Source organism: Nicotiana tabacum, chromosome 22 (genome assembly GCF_000715075.1).
Source record: "Nicotiana tabacum cultivar K326 chromosome 22, ASM71507v2, whole genome shotgun sequence".
In the NCBI taxonomy this organism is placed as follows: domain Eukaryota; kingdom Viridiplantae; phylum Streptophyta; class Magnoliopsida; order Solanales; family Solanaceae; genus Nicotiana; species Nicotiana tabacum.
Genome location: NC_134101.1, coordinates 70,955,963 through 70,971,927, shown reverse-complemented (window position 1 = coordinate 70,971,927; position 15,965 = coordinate 70,955,963). Strand labels below are relative to the sequence as shown.

Below are 15,965 nucleotides of genomic sequence, written 5' to 3'. Positions count from 1 at the left end.
TTAGCAAAGTGAGTTTCGGCTATTTCACACCGTCTCGACAACAATTCAATCCGCTTTCCAATCGCTTCCATTTCTTACTAAATTGATGGAGGAATATATAACAAACAACAAAGTCTGAGTAAGCCTATTTACACCACTTCTGCTTCCAATACCTCTTGCACGCTAATCCTCCTCTTCTTCTTTGTCAATTAGTTGAACTAATTACCTTTTGTCTTCTATCTGATCATTGAACCAAATAAACCAATGCACATGTTTATACAAAAGATAAGAAAAAGAAACACAAATAAACCAACTATTACATTTCACTTGTCTGCCAAACGTTATACTTTAGGTTTATGAACAAAATTATTTTTATTTGGTCCTTTAATTTATGCAAATGACTAGCAACCCCTATTGTCAATTCCCCATGTGCCAGCTGGTCATCCTAATCTTCATTCCTAAATTTTACTAGTATTGACTGTATGGATACACTTATGAATTCAAGAAATCAGCTTTAATTCTCTTTCTTTCTGTTTTTGCCAAGTTTCCTTTTTCTTCATTTCTTAGGCTTTGTTGCTACTATAATATAACATATAGTTGTAATTAATTTTAATTATGGCTTGGCTACTGTGAAAAATAAAATATTTAACTAGTCATCTAATTTCCAAAATGTGCTTTATTGTTTTTAAGGTTACAGGCTTCAATCCCCCTTGAAGGATACTCTTGCAAGCAATATTTATAGTTTGTGTCATTGCCAAAATAGAAACGTGGAATTAAGATATATATCAAAGGCTAAATTTTATGAGCACAAGACTTATCAACTCTGTCTTACTTGTATATGCAGTTATCGAACTATGTTTTTCACTGGATACCCAACTGAACCAACCACGAAATCTATAGTGATGCGCTCCCATTTCTACTGCAGTATAACCATCTGCTGAAGTAAGCCACTTGGCCTATGGTGCTTATACTTAACCTGCTGAAAATTCAGACATCTAGCCACATACTCAACTATGTTCTTCTTCATCAACTGCCACCAGTAATGTTGCCTCAGGTCATAATTCATCTTCGTGGCATCTAGATGAATAGAATACTACGAACGGTGTGCCTCATCTAGAATCGTCTCCCTCAGGCCATCAACATTAGGAACATATAAACGACCCTGGAGTCGCAAAATACCATCATCACCGGTAGTAACCTCCTTAGAATCACCCTGTAGCACCGTCTCTCTAAGGACCAGCAAGTGCGGATCATCATACTAACGAGCCTTGATCCGCTCGAATAAAGAAGACTGAGCCACAACACATGCAAGAACTCGACTTTGCTCTGAAATATCCAACCTCATAAGTCGGTTAGCTAAGGACTGGATGTCCAAATCCACTCGCATATCCTCCACTGAAATGAATGCCAAAATCCCCATATGCTCAGCCTTTCTACTCAAGGCATCCGCGGCCATATTCGCCTTGTTCGGATGATAGATGATGGTAATATCATAATCCTTCAGTAACTCAAGCCACCTGCGTTGCGTCATATTAAGATCCCTCTAATGAAACAAATGATACAAACTGCGGTGATCAGTGTAGACCTCGCACGACACTCCATAATGATGATGCCTCCAAATCTTGAGAGCATGAACTATCACAACCAACTCCAAATCATGCACATGGTAATTCTTCTCATGGGGCTTCAATTGATATGAAGCATATATAATAACTCGCCTCTCCTGTATCAATATACAACCCAAAACAACTCTTAAAGCGTCACAATACACTGTATACATCCTTAAACCAGACGACAAAACTAACATTGGTGTTATAGTCAATACGGTCTTGAGCTTATAAAAGCTCGCCTTGCAGTCCTCAGACCATATGAACTGAGCACCCTTATGGGTCAATCTAGTCAAAGGAGCTGCAATAGACGAGAATTCCATCACGAACCGACGGTAATAACCTACTAGCCCCGAGAAACTCCTGATCTTGGTCGTGGTGGTAGGACGAGGCCAACTTTGAACTGCCTCGATCTTCTTGGGATCCACCTTAGTACAGTCATCAGATACAACATGCCCTAAGAAAGCCACATAATCTAACCAGAACTTGCACTTGGAGAATGTAACATAAAGCTTTTGTGCCTGCAAGGTCTGAAGTACTATCCTTAAATGATGCTCGTTCTCCTCCATGCTACGTGAGTAGATCAATACGTCATCAATGAAGACAATGACAAATGAGTCAAGACGTGGCCTGAACACCTGATTCATCAAATCCATAAGCATCACCAGGGCGTTAGTCAAGCCAACGGGCATCCCTAGAAACTCATAATGCCCATATCTAATCCGGAAAGCCGTCTTCAAAATATCTGAAGCACTAATCCCCAGCTGATGATACCAAGATCTCAAGTCGGTCTTCAAGAACACTCTAGCACCATCAAACTGATAAAAAAATCATCACTTCATGGAAACGGGTACTAATTCTTGACGGTAAACTTATTCAGCTGGCGGTAATTAATGCACATCCGCATACTCTCATACTTCTTCTTCATAAATAATACTTGTGCACCCCAAGGCGACACTCTCATCCTGATGAATCCCTTCTCAAGAAACTCCTGAAGCTGCTCCTTCAACCCTCTCTAATCCACTAGAGCCATGCGATAAGGCAGAACAGAGATAGGTTGGGTGCCCAGTAACAAATCAATGTTGAAATCGATATCCCGATCTGGTGGCATACTCGGTAGATCAGTAGGAAATACATTGGAAAACTCCCTCACCATAGGCACCAAATCTATCGTGGGAGTCTCCACAGCAGTAGCACGAACAAAGGGAAGATAGGCCAAACAACCTTTCTTAAACATATATCGAGCCTTTAAGAAAGAGATAACCCGACTGGATGTGCCAATAGATGAACCCCTCCACTCCAACCTAGGAAACTTTGGCATCGCCAAGGTAACAATATTGGTATGGCAATCGAGAATGACATGGTACGGAGACAACCGGTCCATGCCCGGATAACCATAAAGTCAATCATATCGAGCAATAGACTCTGGTCTCATAACCACAGAAAGTCACTACACAGGATAGGTAAACCCGATCCACAACAACAAAATCACCCACGGGCGTGGACACATATACAAGAACACCCATGGGCTCACGATATACATCCAAATAAGGAGCAAATAGAGAAGAGACATAGGAATAAGTAGACCTTGGATCAAATAGTACCAAAGCATCCCTACTGCAGACAGAAATAGTACATGTGATCACTGCATCAGAGGCAACTGTCTCTGGTCTAGCTGGGAAGGCGTAGAATCTAGCCAGGGCGCCACCTGACTACCCTCCAATTGTAGGGCGACCCTTACCCACCTTCCCTCTGCCGTTTCCCGGCCAGGCTAGTAGTGCAGAAACTGGTGCGGTGATTATGGGCCGATGGTCCTTCTACAGTGCTTTGCTTCAGAGTCTGCGACAAAACCTCTTCACGTGTCCTAACTCCCCGTACTCAAAGCAACCTCTCTGAGCTGAGAACTGGTGACTCTAAGTTTGATCTTAATAGCCTGAATACCTACTGGAGGAACCCTGAATAGCTGGCGGATGGTAAGTACTCTCTGGAATAGCGCTAAAGTAGGGTCACGCTGGAGAAACCTAAGTAGGTTGTGGTGCTGAATACATGGGCCTACTAGGATGGACCCTCATAAATTGACCTATGCCCCCAGACGGGGCATCACTGAATCCACCAAAATTCTAAGGTCGCCTATCCCTCGTCACAAACGCTCTGCTCTAGTTGCGGATACGCTCGTTCCTCCGAGCTATCTCCATAACCTGGACGAATGGAGTCTCCATATCTGCCTCTCGGTCCATAAAAACCTAGATCTCAGGATGCAACCCAAAAATAAACCACCACACCCTCTCTGCATATGTGGGGAGTATGGGAGCTGCATGACGAGACAAGTTAGTAAATCTCATCTCGTAGTAGGTCACAGACATATGACCCTGCCGGAGCCGCTCAAATTGACCCCGTAGCTCCTTTTGCTGTGAATGTGGAATATACTTCTCCAAGAAGAGATGTGTAAATTGATCCCAAGTAAAAGGAGGTGAACCTGCTAGCCTACTCTAGAGATAAGACTACCACCATGTACGGGCCTTACCCTCTAGCTGAAATGTAGTGAAGTCCACCCCATTGGACTCCACGACTCCCATGTTGTGCAACCTCTACTTGCAACGGTCAATGAAATCCTTGGGTCCTCTAATTGCTCAGCGCTAAAGACAAGAGGATGAAGCCTAGTCTATCTACTGGAGATAGCCCAACTTGGGTCATAGAATGCATGAACTACAGCATACGATCCATGACCTCCTGAAAGTCCGATATGGTCATAAAATTTGTTGGGGCCGACTCAGCTGGAGGTGCCTCATGCTGCTCCTCAATAACATAATCCTCCACCGTATCTACTGGTAGTAATACATGAGCAACTCTAGGACACCCTTGTCCTCTAGTAGGAGCAGTGGCCCTCCCTCGGCCTCTGCCTCTGCATCTAACAATCGGGGAAGCAACCCCTCTGCCGCCAGGTACAGCCGTCGTGTGCGTTCTCACCATTTGTGAGAGAATAAGGGAAATATACTTAGGATAAAATCAATTGCATGATAGAATATGAAGAAAGAGAAGTTTCCTAACACCCTATGGCCTCTTGAAGATAAGTACGGACGTCTCTACGCTGATTCACAAGACTCTACTAGGTCTGCTCATGACTCGTGAAACCTATCTGAAACCTGGCTATGCTACCAAATTGTCATGACCCAAATCCCATAATAGGTCATGATGACGCACATTGATGTGTTAGGCAAGCCAACACGCGAATCTCCAACTTAATTATCCATTTTAACTTTTAAAATCAGATAATTTATTAGATAAATAGAATTAAAACTAGAACTTGTGGAAACATATGTTCTTCTGTACCAAAATATCGAGTATGAATAACACACAAAATATAGTGACAACAATATCAGGTACAACTGAGAACTTCCACTAGAAATTCCCCAAAATCCAGTGTCACAAGTGCATGAGTAATCTAGAGAATATACAAACCGTTACAGCTACTGTCTGAAATAAAATAGACAGAAATAATAAATACGATAAGAGGGAGACTCTGGGTGATGCAGATCAAAGCATGGAGGGCAATTCACCACTAAGTCTTCGTAAAGTGTGTATGTGCGCTTGTATGACCACCCAATGTACCTGTCTCAGTACCTGCACAATCAGTGCAAAAGTGTAGTATGAGTACGTAAATCAACACGTACCCAGTAAGTATCTAGTCTAACCTCGAAGAAGTAGTGACGAGGGGTCGACTTCAACACTTACTAGTAAGGTGCATAACGTAGGCATGCATGAAACACAACAAGTAGCAACGAGACAGATAATATTTAATAATAAATTTTCATACATGAATTATTACGAAATTATTAAAATTCCATAACCGGCTTCGAAGGCACTACATCAACTGATACCAATACCAAATCAAATCTATAGTATTATGCACGAGTCTGTCGAGGCGAACGACCCGATCCCATAAGAATAGTAATACATAATACCACCGAGGAAAATGATTCGATCCCATAAGATTAATTTACAACACTGCTGAGGCGAATGGCCCGATCCCATAAGAATAGTCTGTAATACCGTCGAGGCAAATGGCCCGATCCCATAAGAATAGAGAAACTCTCTCACTCATGAAAATATATGCGAGTCGAGATGACATGGAACTACCGTTCATCAAATATTTCACAATTTCAAAGTAATAGACTCGGTCAATATTTTTATTCTAGTAAATTTAAGAAATCAAACAAACAAGATTAATTCAAATAATACATTTAAAGCATGATGTGAATCTAAGTCTACCCGGACATAAATATAAATCTAGCTACGCACGGACTCTCGTCACCTCATACGTACGTAGCGCCCACAACAAGTAGCACGCAATAATTAATAGACCTATGGGGATAGTTCCCTCTTGCAAGAATAGGCAAGAGATTTACCTCACTTCCAAGCTCACTACTCGGCTCTTAAACCTCACTAGTAGCCTCAAATTGACGCCGAGAAATCTGAAACCAGTCAAAGTCATATAAACTAATCAATATATGCCCTAAGTTTATAATTTAACTATTACAGTAATCTCCCAACCCAACTCGGGAAGTAAACAAAAGTCAACCAAGGGCCCACGTGCCCAAATTCTAAAAAATTTCGAAGATAAACGTTACCCATGACATTACGAACTCAAATATATAATTTATTCCAAATTCCATAATCAATTTCGTGGTCAAATTCTATTTTTACTAAACCATAGGTTTTCCAACAAAATCCCGTAATTTTACTAATTTCTATGTTAAAATCTACTCATAATCCATGTATTTAACTCATAATTGGTATAAATCACTTACCTTGTGATGTTTTAATGCAAATGGCCCTCAAAAGAGCTCTCATATTCGTCCAAACCCAAGTGAAAAGTGTGAGAAATAAGCTAAGTCCCGAAATAAATTGTAATCTACCCAGGTCTTTCCTATTCGTGATCGTGGAAAACCCATCGCGATCGTGAAGGCCAAAAGTTCCATCTGCCCAAAATCCTCTTCGCGCTCGCGACCTCCCAGTTGCGTTCGCAATGAACAATCCCCAACCCTTCCGCATTTGCGGTCCCCCAGCCGCGTTCACAAAGGCCAACAACCTTCTAACCCAATTCAGCCTCAGCCTTCTCCGTGTTCGCGGAGATGGTTCCGTATTTGCATAGACGAACCAGATTCTCCATCGCGTTCATGTAGAATAAAATCTCAGACCACTCTACAACCTCCTTCGCAATCACGGGACTACCTTCGCGATCGCAAAGCACACTAGCAAACCGGCAATATTAACCAATTTCAACTTTGCTCCAAGTGGTCTGGAACACACCGAACCACCCGTAACCCCGTCCAAATGTAACAACAAGTCCATAAAATTACTACTGACCTAATCGAATTCTCAGTACATGTAAAATAACATCAAAACTAAGAATTACATCTCAACACCAAATTAATCAACCTTGGAACTTCAAACTTTTTCTATCTCCGAACGCGACGAATCATACTTAGACAACTCAAAATGACGTCAAATTTTACGCACAAGTCACAAATCACTATAAAAACCTATTCTAAGGCTCGGAACCTTAAACAGATATCAATAGCACCAAAGTCTATTTCAAATCAAACTTAGAAAACTATAAAACCTTCAATACGCCAATTTTCAACAATAAGCGCCAAAACACTTCTGTTCCACCCGAAACTCGATCCGAATATATGTACAAGTCTAAAATTATTATACGAGCCTAGTGAAACCTTCAAATCCCTATCCAAGATCGTTTACTCAAAGTGTTGACTCAAGTCAAACTTAGCTACCTTAGGCCTCTATTATGGAACTAAGTGTTCTGAATTCAACCTGAACCCTTCCAAAACCAAACCACCCATTCCCGCAAGTCATAAAACAGTAAAAGCATATACGAAAAGTCTTAAATAAGGGAATGAGGTTTTATAAAGAAAAATAGCCGGTCGAGTCGTTACATGTGTAGAGTTGGGAAGAATTTGTTGTTCGCGATTGCGGTAGGGGATTCACGATCGCGGTTTGTGATCTGATTGAGCTTCACGTGGTGAGGATCACAAACACAATGTGTAGCAGGGGGCCAGGCCTGGGTTGGAATTTTGATCTTTGCGATCGCGTGTGGTTATCCACGATCGCGTACTTGTGTGTTCTGGGGCGGGGATTTTGGCCTCCGCGCTCATGGGACTAGGTCTGGTTTGCTATTGTTCGCGATCGCGTAGAAGGAAATTCTTGTGGTGAAATTGTTGTCCTTCGCGATCGCAATGATATTTCTGCGATCGCGGAGAGGAAGGACCTTGGTAGAATATAAGTTAGCAAATCAGGAATTTGCTCATTTCAACTCATTTCTCTCTTGCTAAGACAATTTTAGGCGATTTGGATGAACCATTTTCATCATCTATCATAATGTAAGTGATTCCAACTTATTATGAGTTAAATACATAGATTATATGTGGATTTAAACATGAAAATTGGTAAAAATAATGGAATTATTGAAGAAAATCTAGAAATGGTATTTTTGAGTGTTGATCACGAAATTGGACATAAAATTGGGAATAAATTATATATTTGAGTTCTTGATGATATGGGTAATATTTATCTTCGAATATTTTGAAATTCGGGAGCGTATGCCTGGGGGTTGAATTTGTTGACTTTTCATGGGGAGTTGAGAATTTCTTCTAATTGTTAAATTATGAGTCTTTGAGTATATTTTGATTGGTTTCCACATTCTTTGACTAGTTTCGGATCGTTTGGCATTGGTTTGAGGTGTTAGAGAGGCGTTGGGGTCGTTTATCGGATTTGGGAGCGAGGTAAGTCTCATGTCTAACCTTGTAAGATGGAATTTACCCTATAGGTGCTATATTTGGCTTTGTGCTACGTGTTATGGGAGCTATGTAAGACCAATAAGACCAATATGTAAGGATCAAACTCGGAAGGCTTTCGTTTAATATTTTCATTGAATAATAAATAATGCTTCAAATTAATTTACAAGTTTATTTTTTTTATTTTTTTTATTTTTGAACTTGCAAATTAAAAGTTTACAACAATTATAAAAAATAAGAAAGAGTACATCACATGCTTTGCATCATTTTAGTAAGTTCATCATGTCAACATGAGGTTCTTGATTTTCGGCATTGCTTGAATCAGATCCATAAACCATTATATCTCTAATGTTTTTGTCCTCCGCTTCATCTACCTCTTCATGCCCTTGATTTCGCCGTTCTGATCTTATCCAATCTCTGAAGCACACTAGAATTTCCAAAGCGTTGCTGCCCAATGAATGATGAATATCTCCTAATTGCTGCCTTGCTTGGCTAAATGCGTTCTCTAATGTGACTGTTGAAATCGGAACATTTAGCACGTCTCGAGCCATGGCCGAAAGAACAGGAAATTGGTTTGAGTTGCTCCTCCACCAACCCAGTGGTAGAAATTTCTTTGTGTGGGGCTCTGGTGACTTTTGCAAGTAGAATTGGAGTTCATCAATGTTCCTGCTACTGGTTTGTTGATGCTCTCCTAGTGTAGACCAAATCAAATAATCTTCAACACCATCATTATCCTCCAAAGCACCGGATGCAAATGTTGAAACTGAACTTGAAGGAATATTTGCATCTACAACATCAGAAGTATCAACAATGTTAGCATAATAATTATATAAAGTTTGTGTAGATCAGAAATACAAGTTTCAACATCAGGGGTTTCAATTGGTCCAATATCCATATAAACATATAAAATAGTGATTAATTGGCGACAAGTGGCTATTTTGATAGAAGGGTTTAAAATAGCACCAATTAGGTAAATAGGGGGAGTTGGGTAGAAATATTTCTTAAATTTATCTAGCGTAGGTTCAACAACAGAAGAATGCCCTTCTTTCTTCTTCAAATTATGGAGTAAAAGAGAAATTTCAGCAATATGAGCTAAACCATTTGCAATAGTAGGATAATAAAAATTTTGTAATTTTTTTACAACATCTTCAATGACATCCCAAGTTCTAGACGTTAACCAACGGTTATGATCAGTACAATAAGAATTAGCAACTTTAGTTATAGGCATTTTATATTTATGACAACATCTTAAGAATAAATAAGTATAATTCCACCTAGTAACTAGTTCTTCAGGCATGAGTCTTGGTTTTAGTTCATACTGTACATATTTTTTCTTAAATGCATTTAATCTAGCACTTCTATTATTTCCTTGAATTACACCAACATCTCTTCTTACTAAAGTGATCTCATCTCTAAATAATTCAAGTACACTCTTCACAATTAAATTATAAATATGACATGCACACCTAACATTAAATATTTTAGGAAGCGATGGGTGTGGATGAAATTTTAATATTGTAATAGCAGAATTGTTGTTAGAAGCATTATCAAATGACATACACAAAATATTTTCTTGAAAGATTGTAAAATATAACAACTTTATGGATAGTATTACTTATAAATGCACCAGTATGACTTTGATCTTCATCATATTTAAAAGCAATAATATATTTTTGCATACAAAAATTATCATCTATCCAATGGCATGTAACAGTCAAATAATTATTTCCATTAACAGCACGACCAATATCAGAAGTAAGAGAAACTTTACAAGAAAGACTGGCAAACAAATAACGGATATATGTATGATATTGTCCCAAAAGCCGAAAGATATCAGCTCTACAAGTACTTTTAGGAATACCTTTAAATAAAGGGTTATAAATTCTTTGAATATAAGTAACAAGATACGGTGAAGCAGCAAAACTAAAAGGTAAATAACCTAAAACAATCATTTTAGCTAATTCTTCCAGATCTTTCGCTAAATCGTATTTACCCATTAAACCGCCAGTATCTGGGTTAAGTTTTTGTTTCCCACCTTCCACATCACCACCCCATGCGATAGGGTGGTTATCTACCATATGCCTACGAAGTTGACCAGTTCCCCCTTGTTTACCTTCAGTCTCATGTTTATAAACTTCCTTACCAATTTGACATCTTACATAATTTTTATCTTCTTCTAGTCATTCAAAAAACTTCCAACACTTACTTCTTAATCTTCGATTCCTCTGAATAGGGAGGGGAGGCCTACATGTATTACCATGACCTCCACCCCTAATATTTTGAGTTTGACTAGCATTACCAGGTGTATCTAGTGGTGTTTCAAGATTATCAGGTGATTGAATATCATCTAAATTATCATCTATACCATAATTTTTTTGAAGTTGCTCATAATCTACATTTAAATTTATAGGTGAACTTTCAGAAATATGCGTAAAGCTACTAGAAGAACCAACACCACCTCTTGATTTTTTAGAAGTCTTACTCTTACTACTACCACCCCTACTAGTACACCCTTTTTTGGCTGCTCTAAATATATCCATTATGTAAATTAAATTAATAATTTTAAATAATAAAATAAAAATATACACCAAAGAAGAGAAAGAGATGGAATGAGTGTACCGGAATTCCGGATGCCGCACTAAATTTGATATCAAACTTCAGTTGATAGACCGATACTTGATATTTGATGATATTGAATATTGATACCACACTTCACTTGAATACTTGATATTTGATAATTATAATTTTGTCGTGACTAAAGTAAATATTTGATGAAACTTGACAAAAAATGGTCGTTGCCCAACGGTCATTTTTGAATTTGACCGTTGGCAACAGTCAAAAAAAAATTACAACGGTAACCGGGCTGGACCGAGTTGTAGCCCGGTAAAAACCTGGTAAAGGAAAACCGGGCTAACCGTGTTTCGGGGCATCGGTTACCAAAAATTGTTCATTCCTGTCCGGCTCCCCCCCCCAACCCTCCCACCCCTTATTATACCGGGTCGAACCGGGCTATTATTGTGTTGGCCCGACCCGATTAACAGGTATACCAAGGAGTATCTAGTGTGCGACCTCCTCCAATCGTGACCAATAATTTTGAGATCAAGCAAGGGCTACTTTAGACCATTCAGAACAATTGTGTCTTCCGAGGCAAACCCAACGAAGATCCAAATACTCATTTGATGGATTTTGATGAGATTATGAATAACTTCCAGCATAACATGGTATCGAAAGATGCTATCTACTTAAGGTCATTTCCTTTTTCACTGAGGGAAGATGCTAAGCACTGGTTGCGGAGTTTGCCGACTGAGTCAATTCAAACTTGGGAAGACATGACAAAGAAGTTCCTTGAAAACTATTTTTCAGCTGCAAAAATAGGGAAAATTCGAAGAGAGATCCACAACTTCGAGCAGAAAGATACCGAAACGGTGTTTGAAGCGTGGGAAAGATTTAAGGATATTGTGAGAAAAAGTCATCATCATGGAGTAGAATGGATGCAACTCCATGATTTCTGGGATGGGCTCACCCTCTGGGAGGGGGGGCGCTAAACAACGCAGTTGGAGGTCCTCTTATGAAGAAAACTCCTGAGGAGATTGTTGCAATTCTACAACAACAACAATAACAACCCAGTATAATCCCACTAGTGGGGTCTGAGGAGGGTAGTGTGTACGCAGACCTTACTCCTACCCAGAGATAGAGAGGTTTTTTCCGATAGACCCTCGGCTCCCTCCCTCCAAGAACTCCCCACCTTGCTCTTGGGGTGACTCGAACTCACAACCTCTTGGTTGGAAGTAGATGATGCTCACCACTAAAGCAACCCACTCTTGTCAGATTGTTGCAATTCTAAATGAATTATATGAAGATGAAAATCAATGGCCTGGAGATGATTACGAGAGAAGGAAAAAGGTTGGGGTACATCAAATGGATTCTAACACATTAATGCAAGCCCAGTTAGACACCATGGCTAGAGAGATAAGAAAGTTAACCTTAGCCACTATCCAGAGCCAGTCATCCTCGATTTGTGATATTTGTGGAATTACCCCTTAGGATTGATGTTGTTTCGTGATAATTATGATGTATGGAAGCCGCGTACGCAAAGTGACGAGTGTGTACACGGGCTAAATGTGGAAATTTACTAGTTTTAGCCATGTAGATTCCTTTCATGCCTTAATTGAGTTATCTTAACATGTTATATTCATCATTATTAGTCTATTTTCACATGTTCTACTTATCTTATCTCTTACTTGTTAATTTCTCTACATGTTTAGTTGAAGTTCTTGTTTCCTTTATTCCATATTCATTATGTAACCGTTGAATTCTTTACTTGAAGTTGTTATTCTTGAAATATCTTATTGTTAAAAATGGTATTGAGGTATAAAGTTCGTGATTCACATTGAGGCAAAGTGTTAAGTCGTGAAATACTATTCTTGTTGAGTTATTCACTTCCGATTATTATTGTTGAGACTCTTGTGTACATTGTGCTTGAGCCATGGGCTATTTATTATGTAAACATTGTTGTTGTTGGTTTCTTTGACAAGTTGTGATATTGGGCACTTGAGATACAATTTTTGATATGTTATGATATTGATACACATGCGGTGGTATACAATTTTGGGGTTGAAATGCATGCGGTGAAATAAGGTGGGCTTCATACGCGTGTTGCTAGTAGGGGAACTACTTGAAGCCACGCGGTGTGATAAGGTGGGCTAAAGCGCGGGATGCTATTTCGGGAAATATGTTGTGGATTATTTTTGTGATTTGAGACTACGAGACGGTACCTCGGTAGTGACTCTTGTTGGTACTTCTCTATTACTTCACTTGTGTTTGATTATTTTGTTTCCTTCACTTAACATTTCTTGTTTTCTTCTGTGATGCATTATTTGCCTTGATTCTCTGTAGTTAATTTTGGCTATTCCTTACTTGTTTTATTTCCATTGTTATTATTATCACACCGTTAAATTAGTCGTCATGTTTTTTATTTATTCCAGTAGGGCCATGACCTGACCTCGTCACTACTCTACCGAGGTTAGACTTGGCACTTGTCGGTTATTATTTTGGTATACTCATGCTACGCTTCTGCACATCTTTTTGTGCAGATCCAGGTACCTCCTACCACTCCAAGCACTAGCGAGAGCTCAGCTTCGGAGCCTTCAAGGTATACCTGTCGGCGTCCGTAGGCCTCGGAGTCCCCCTCTACCTAGACTATTATATTTCCTTATCCTTTTATAGACATTGATATATAGAGATATTCAGCACTACTATATATAGCGTGTGACTTGTATTCGCCAGGTTTTGGGGAGTTGTTATATGGAATTGCAGGGTTTATTTTATATTAGATGTTGAGTTATTTAGACTTTAAATCATTATTTCTGTTATTTCTGCACGAATGTTAGGCTTACCTAGTCTTAGAGGCTAGGTGCTATCACGATATCCTACAGAGAGAAATTGGGGCCGTGATAAGTAGTCAAGCTCACAGAGCATTGTAGTGTTATTCTACAAAATAAGCTCCCTCAAAAGTGTAGAGATCCGAGGAGTTTTACTATATCTTACTCTTTAGGAAGTATTAAATTTGAAAAATCTTTGTGTGATTCAGGTGCTTCCATTAATCTTATGCCTTTGTCTATTTATAGGATATTGGAGAAATCCGATCGATACTCGTGTCCTTGCAGCTGGCGGATCAGACCATAATCATACCTGAAGGAATAGTGGAAGATGTACTAGTTCGGGTGGACAAATTTGTGTTCCCTGTGGACTTCATCGTGGTGAACATGGAAGAGAATAGGGAAGTCCCTCTGATTCTAGGGAGACCCTTCTTGGCTACTGGCAGAGCGATTCTAGACATTCAAGCAAGGAAACTCATGCTTAGAGTTGGGGAGAAAAAGGTAGTTTGTAAGATGGAAGGAGTAATGGGGCCCCTAAAAGAACTAGCCAGAGAGAGTAAGCATGACAGGTGTGGGGTGTACCCAAAGAAGGCAGAAAAGAAGCTCTCAGAATGGATGTATGCACTAGGTCGGGCATGCAAAGGAGATCCGGACTTCGATTCAGACCCCGACTAGATGAATCAGGGAGTTTCATTTACCTCTTGCTTTTTTATTTGTGTGTCATGGGGACATGCTACAATTTAAAGTGTGGGGTGGGGGATGTAAATATGTACATATATGTTTATTTTTATGTGTTTTGTTTGAATTTTGTTTTTTTGACTTTTCCTGACGATGGATTTCCTCGACTGTCTTGTTGAAGGATCAAAGTCGAAGAAAAAAAAAATATTTTGCTCTTTCTAGGTAGTGTAACAATTTCCCCTTAGTTTTTCTTTGTGCCACAGTTCTTTTCCAGGGTTTTGCTTGAACCGAGTGTAGTTAGTTTTTCTTTTATTAGGAATAGTGACGTCATGTACTATGGTATTAAATGGAGATGACTTTTCTTGCCTTTGTTATACCTTGAGAGTAGTGAGTGCCTTGGTTGTGATACCTAGGCTCAGTTCTTGATTCATGTATAAGTGGCTGAATTTGGTTGATTTTGATGTTGCTTAACTGCTTTGACTAGAAAGTCGGGATAGATCTGGTCCTAAGTGAGTTATAAGTCAATGTGTGTATGAGATTTTGTTGATATTCTGTGCATGTCAGTTGACGTCTAGAACTTTTCCCGTGTGTTTGCAAAGCGAAATAGTAGTCTTGTTCAGGCTAGAAAGTGATATATGCATTTCTTTGTTGAGCCAATTATATGTTTATGACCCACCTAACGGTTGTGTATCGTAGTAGCCCCTTTGAGCCTATAATCCTACTTCCTTGGCAACCACACTATAAGCCTGAGCCATTTTATTTGAATTAACTATCTGTTTGAACTTTTTACGTTTCTTGGGCACTTGAATTTGTTATGAGCTTGTAAAAGCTAAGTTGAGGTATGGTCAGATTTTTTAGTGGAACTATTAAAAAGGAGAAAGGTGCATTGTTTGACCCAAATAACCCCTGCCCTGACGAGCTGCCGCTAGGGCACGAGTACCACTGTAAGTGCCAGACTCTCGAGACCTCTTGGCCTCTCTCTCCTCTCTATCCCCAGTCAGCATACCCTCCAACCTCCTAGAAATCCCTACTACCTGCTGGTACGCAATATCCATCTCCAACTCTCGGTCCATGCTCAATCCGATATTGGGATTGAGCCCCTCAATAAACCGACGAACCCGCTCTCGAATAGTAGCAACCAAGGATGGTGCATGCCTAGCCAAATCCCTGAATCGGACCGCATACTCTAACACGATCATAGAACCCTAGCACAACTACTCAAACTTTGCGCGCCATGCATCTCTGAGACTCTGGGGAACATACTTTCTCAAGAACATATCTGAGAATTGAGTCCAAGTGAGTGAAGCTGCCTCAGCTGGATTATCCAACTCGTATGCGTGCCACCACTGATAGGCTGCTCCTCTAAGCCGGAATGTAGTGAAAGAAACCCCTAGTCTCTGCAACACAAATAGTACAGAGGATATGTTGGCACTCCTCAACAAAACCTTGGGCATCCTCTTACTCCAAGCCACTGAAAGTAGGAGGGTGGTACTTCTTGTACCTCTCGAGCC

The 15,965-nt window shown here is 39.8% G+C and overlaps 1 non-coding gene across 1 annotated transcript; it reads right to left on the bottom strand.

Moving 5' to 3' along the window:
* Window positions 1-11,775: 11,775 nt before the first annotated feature.
* On the bottom strand, window positions 11,776-11,882 carry LOC142176861 (small nucleolar RNA R71). The gene has a single exon (XR_012705667.1). It is a non-coding gene; the product is annotated as a small nucleolar RNA R71 (small nucleolar RNA).
* Between the last annotated feature and the right edge of the window lie 4,083 nt (window positions 11,883-15,965).